This window comes from Capra hircus, chromosome 29, assembly GCF_001704415.2.
Source record: "Capra hircus breed San Clemente chromosome 29, ASM170441v1, whole genome shotgun sequence".
Taxonomy (NCBI): Eukaryota; Metazoa; Chordata; class Mammalia; order Artiodactyla; family Bovidae; genus Capra; species Capra hircus.
The window spans coordinates 6,873,282-6,879,907 of NC_030836.1; the positions used below are offsets into that span (position 1 = coordinate 6,873,282).

General features: G+C 44.9%; 1 non-coding gene across 1 annotated transcript; it reads left to right on the forward strand.

The window, feature by feature from the left end:
- TRNAE-UUC lies at positions 1,421 to 1,493 on the forward strand. Its single transcript has one exon. It is a non-coding gene; the product is annotated as a tRNA-Glu (tRNA).

A 6,626-nucleotide genomic window follows, 5' to 3' on the forward strand; every position in this document is an offset into this window, starting at 1 on the left:
GACACTCCATAATTGCTGCCTCACAAGTCAGCCTTCTTCTTACCCAGTCCAACTTCTCCTACCCCTTTTTGGGTGCCATTCCTACAGATTAAGCCTTTATCCCAGACTCTGTGTACTGAGGAACCCAGCCGAGGATAGCTTCTTACACTAGCAAGTTAACTGGCTTCAATTCGCCCTATGCAACGATTTCCCAAGTTTCATTAGACACCATCTCTGAATTTAAACGTGCAAATAAAGTAACAACTCTGTGAATCAGAAACATCATTGGTATGTGGATATGTAACTGTAGGCAGAAAAGTGATAGTTTCTAATTCAACTAGTTTTAGTGAGTGAGTGAGTGAAAGTTGCTCAGTCGTGTCCGACTCTTTGCGACCTCAAGGACTATACAGTCCATGGAATTCTCCAAGCCAGAATACTGGAGTGGGTAGCTTTTCCCTTCTCCAGGGGATCTTCCCAACCCAGGGATCAAACCCAGGTCTCCTCCATTGCAGGTGGATTCTTACCAGCTTAGCCACAAGGGAAGCCCCGATAGCTCAGTTGTTTTAGTGACAGCATTGTTTATTACGGTTCAGGCACGAAATTGTTTGAATGTACATATTTAGTTTTGATTCTCACAATCACCATAGGGTGTAAGTATTATTCTACCTGTTTAGGAAATGAAGAACTGAAATCTACTCACTTGGTTAAAGTCATAGTGTTAGGAAATCAAGAAGTCACAATTTGAACTCAAATCTTCTCCCTCCAAGGCTGGTAGTTTCCAGTCCATCTGTGATGCTTTGTGCTGTTTACACGTGTTTCCAGCTCTCTGCCTTCTGAACACAAAGCAGAACAGACTTTCATACCCACCGAGTGTTGAGCATGGCCATGCCGCTTGCTTGGGCTCACGGAATGGAAGCAGAAGAGACGGCTCCTTTCTGCCTTACTGCCCCCTCCTGCCACAGGGAGCAGTGACATTCCAGATGTTCCTGGCTCTGCCACCTTGTGCCTCTGTGTAAAGACAACATGGAAAAGAGCCGCCAGCACGACTCAAGATGAGCGTGGATTGTAAGCGAAAAGGAATCGGCATTAAGTCACTGCTCTCCAGGGGTTGTTTGTTACCACGGCCTAACCTTATGTGGGGCTTTCCAGGCGGCGCTAGTGGTAAAGAACCTGCCTGCCAATGTAGGAGACAGGTTCAGGTTCAGGCTCTGGGTCGGGAAGATCCTCTGAGGGAGGGAATAGCAAGCCACTCCAGTGTTCTTGCCTGGAGAATCCCATGGACAGAGGAGCCTGGCGGGCTACAGTCCATGGGGTCAAAAAGAGGCAGACGCAACTGGAGGAGTGACTTAGCATGCATGCATGGAACATTACTTGATTAATTCATAAATTACGGCTAAAGAACAGATTAACTTTTAACTTAAGAAGTATTAGTAGGAGGAATCCCCTGGTGGTCTAGTGGTTAGGACTTGGTACTTTCACTGCCATGGGCCTAGGTTCGATTCCTGGTTGGGGAACTGAAAGGTCCCAAACGGCTCCCCCCGCCCCCTCCCCAAAACGTATTAGATTAGTAGGGAGCTGCCATTTTTGCTATAATTGAAATATCCTTTTAACACTAGAATTTACTTTATAATATAATATATTTGAAAGAGTTTGGGTTTTGCAACCATGTACATGTAGGATTTAATTTGAATCTCTGATCTAACCCATACTTGTTTAATAATCTTGAGTTTCAATTTCTCTTTTTCAGCCCCTGTTTACTCATCTATAAAATGAGGCTAGTAATATATTTCGTCACAGCATTGATGTAATGGTTTGATAAAATAAGGCTGGTAAAGCTTTTAGCAAATTGTCTGACACATAGATGGTATCAAATAAGTGTTTTACAGGAAGTATATCTTTTTATAACTCGCTGCCTCTGAAAGTCATTTTTACAAATATAGATTCCTGAGGCCCATACCAGACCTGCTGAATTAGAATCTTAGGTTGTGATCCACACTTTTAACAAACTCCTCTAGCAATTCTTCCCTGAGATTTGAAAATAATTGTACTAGACAAATGTTAAATATTGCTGATATATATATATATATATATACACATATATATTATCTCAGAGAATCAGACAAGCCTCCAATGAGAATCTTCAAATGATCTTAGAACCAACAGAAGTATCACTCACTGCACTGTAGATAAATCAAAATGAGCTCAACTGTATATAAATCAAAATGAGAGGATTTGGGGGAATACAATATACACTTCAAAGCTGTGACATCTAAAAGAAAAATCCCTGTGAATTCTTTATGTCTTTAAGTATCACATGAATGGTAGAGTCTGACTAAAGTAATCTTTGCTGATGAGAATCAGGGTTGGAGGGGCAGTCTGGGACTTAAAGACTGACGGAAATCAGACACCTGTGAAATGAGTGTGGCAGCCAAGGAGATCAAGGCAAGGACAATTTTCTCAGAAGCCCCTATGCATACACAGAAATAACTCGTGAAATTTTCTGGTGGAATCCTAAGCTGGAAATTTTATTTCTGTTGCTTTTTAATAATTCAGATGCCTTTGAAACCTGCTGTGCTTTTTAGTTGTGGTGAGTAACTTCGGAAATGTGTGACCCTTCCAACGGCCGAGTCACCAAGTCACTTTCTCTACTTCTCCTCTTGTCCTGAGTCTATGTTTATATATATGCATATTTACAGGCCAAAAAAAAAAAAAAAGAGAGAGAGAGAGAGAGAGAGAGGGAGAGAAGGTAGAAATAACCAAGGAAGAGGCTAAGGAGTCTTAATGATGCCTTTGGGTTATCTTGTCCAAAACAGGTGAGTGAAGAGCACTTTTGGCTTTGAGTCTGAGAGTGGGGCAGGGTGGGAAACCCATAGCCAGTGGGATCTGGGAGAAAGGGTCAGAGGGAAAGCAGGGCTGGGCATCGTGACCTGAGACCACCGTGTAAAGAAGCATCAGAGCTTGGTTTAGCTTTGGAGTCCCCAGAGAGCTGCCCTCTGGGGCCCAAAGCTGGACAAGGACACTCTGCTACCATTTGGGTCAGAATAGGTAGGGACCCCTCTACTCCTTCAAGGCATCACACAGCTGCAAGGAGCAAGCACAGCAGAGACGGGTCTACAACAATCTCGCTTTTCCCGGCTCAAGACTATGACTTCTGGCAGACACCATTTCAGATCTCCGTGAGCCCCCCTCCTGCTCTGCAGGTGTTCTGTATCACACACAAGAAGAGAGCCAGGGACCCACGCCTGCAGTCCTCCAAATAACTGGTATTGAGTTTCTTATGACCTGGGGTAGGTGGGGAAGTCTTTAGCGGATCTTAAATAAGACACACAATTAAACAAACGCGATGTTACTTGCCCTTTGAATACTGAAAAGTTTGACATGTGTGCTAAACCCATCAACTTGCCTGAATGACACTGGGGTCAGCTGGCAGACCCCCGTGCTTTGATTTCTGCCGACACAGAAACGGGATGTTAATGGAAGGCGAGGCTGTAGCGTGGTGATTTAGCATTGCTTGCGGGAATAACTTGCTACAGTCATCATTTCACTCATCACTTTAGGTGAGACGTGCTTGAGGCAGCTCTTCCTCAGTCTTTGATTTTTCCAGCCTTTGTTTTGTTTTGTTTGTTTGTTACAGTTAGGTGCTGCATTTATATCTGCTGGTTTAAATTCTGTTGTATTTCACTTTTAGCCTTTTAGTGTGGCAAAGCATGTTTTCCTTTCAATTAGGTACTGCTAATGGAGTACCTGGTAAGGACTTAGGGATAATTCTGCAGCTAATTTTTGTACTCACTGCATAAGGATCATTCCTCATGTATAATGTGCCCCAAATGCAGCTTCACTTTCCAGATACCTTGATGCAGATAGAATAGCTTTTCATCATTAGGTGCAAAGAAACAAATCACAGAGAATGCAGAGAAATGGAAATCAGTAGCAGATTTGCTCTTCCTTCCTTCCTTCCGGTGTCCTTTGGGGAGCCAGATCCTAATCAACAGAGAAGAGTCTTGGGTGGCTTTTACCGCTCCGAGTGAACTGGATTATCACTTAGAATGATGTCTGGTCATTATTGTGCTTCCCTGGGGACTTAGTGGTAATGCCTGCTAATGCAGGAGATGTGGGTTCTGTTCCTGGCTCAGGAAGATCCCCTGGAGAAGGAAATGGCAACCCACTCCAGCATTATTGCCTGGAAAAATCCCAGGGACAGAGAGGCCTGGTGGGCTATAGTCCCAAAGTCTGAGACATGCCTGAGCACGCAGGCTGCTACTACTAGTCAGCATGAGCAGGTGGGAGTTACCAGTTGTGCTTTACTCTTCCATGGCCTACCTCCAGGATCAGATGCCATCGGTTGCCCCATCCATCCCCCTCCTCCTCTGGGCACTCCCCTTTGCTAGCACATGCCTACACAGTTCTACTGGAAACCTCTGTGATTCCCTCTTGAAAGCACTCTCTAGGTTCCAGCCCCTAATAACCAGAAGTGCCATGGACTGATGCACCGGGAAACAACGTCAAGCAAAGAGAGAGGGGAATGGGGGGATAAAGTCACCTCTCCTGTGCTCCAGGATGAAGTCACCGCTCCCGTGCCCCCGGGAACCAGGAGGTGAGTAACCTTGTGCCACGCCCTCCGCCGTCTCCCTGAGTTCCCACTGGGATTGGGTGAGTCCCAGCTGGCCTCCACATTGATCTGCTTATTACCGTAAACCTTACTGGCCTTCTTCCATTTCCTGTCCCCTGCCTCTACTTTGCTGTTGGGGTTTCCCAGGACCACCTCCCAAATATATTATTTGCACACAAGTATTTGTCTCAGAGACTACTTCAGGGAGTATCCAACCCCAGACAACTCCTTGGGGTAGAAAAGGGAGGTAATGAACACTTCAGGAGTGACTAATACGGAAACTATTAATAAAACTAAAGAATTTTTAGTGATAAAGTGATGGCACTTCTGGTTGTTAGGGGCTGGAACCTAGAGAGTGCTTTCAAGAGGGAATCACAAAGGTTTCCAGTAGAACTGTGTAGGCATGTGCTAGCAAAGGGGAGTGCCCAGAGGAGGAGGGGGATGGATGGGGCAGCCAGTGATGTTGGGTTGTCCCATCAAAGGAGGCTGTCACGGAGGGTCTAAGGTCTCCCTCATTAGAGGACACTTACTGCCTCGGTGAATTTCCCCCAATCTAAGACCTTGGTGATCTTATCAGCAAAAAGAGCAGATTCATCTCTTGGGCAGGGTCATATCTAGTACGTTCATAGAATGGATAGATAAAACTTAAATACCAACTCATGAATTTACCGTTAGAAATAATGGCCAGAGGGACTGGAATACTCAACCTCCAAGTGACCACTGCACGCTGTTGCCAGAGGCTGACCCACATGAGATTCCAAATAAGCGGCAGAGGTTGCATGAAAGGCATGGAATCAGGACAAAGGGAGCCCGAGGCAAACCCAGGTCTAAAGGCATTAATCTCAGACACCCTGACACCACGTCTGCAAGTAAGGGCGACAGTGCCTGCGAAAACAAGACTCTCACACTCCTTGGCAGAAAACCCCTCCAACCTTTCCACACTGGGGATCTCCTTATGTGTAGGACACGGAGTTGTTGGGCGTTGTTCAGTGGCTAACTCGTGTCTGACTCTTCGCAGTCTCATGAACTGCAGCACGCCAGGCTTCCCTGTCCTTCACTATCTCCCAGAGTTTGCTCAAGCTCATGTCTATTGAGTGCATGATGCCATCCAACCATCTCATCCTCTGCCACCCTCTTTTCCTCTTGCCCTTAATCTTTCCCAGCATCATGGTCTTTTCCAAACAGGGGATTATTGGCTAAATGCAAAACTTCTCTGAAAAATGTTTACAAGTGGAATGCCTCTAAGATACTCAACACCTTCTGAGCTTCACATTCTTCCTTTAAATGTTAATAAATTCAATCAGACAGGAAGAGTTCTGCTGGACTGTAAATTATTCAGACTTGTTCAGTGATTTTGCATATGTCAGCCCCAATTTTAATTTCCAAGGGGCAAATTCATCTCCATAGTATTTGGTTTTAAGAGGACTAACAAACTACACCACTTCCCCCCTTGCTAATACCACCTGCCATATCGAGGCTGTGATTTCATTTGTTCTCACAACCAATCTTTGAAGTCAGTATTAATCATCCTTACTTTATTCACAAGCAAGCAGATGTTCAGGTCAAGTTACTTGGCCCAATGATGGAACTGGAATTCAAGCCCAGGTTTGTTTTCTAACTCCTGCTTTTTCTGCATACTACCCAAAGGTATTGAGCTTTTATTTAAGAGCCGACTTAACGAAAGCTTTCAGTGCTAGAGCAAAGTCTGACAACTCCTAAGGGTCCATTTGGGTTTCTGTGGTGGCTCAATGATAAACAATCTGCCTGCAATGCAGAAGATGAGGGTTTGATCTCTGGGTTGGGAAGATGCCCTGGAGAAGGAAATGCCAACCCAGTATTCTTGCCTGGGAAATCCCTTGGATAGAGGAGTCTGATGGGCTCAGTCCATGGGATTGCAAGAGCCTCGGACATGACTTAGCAATTAAACAACAACAACAACAAGGGTCCTTCTAGCTCCAAGAGTGTGTGATTCTTTACAGCACTGGCTTTGTTAGACCTCAGAATTGAGACTTTTTTCTAAATAATTCTGGAAAAGTTA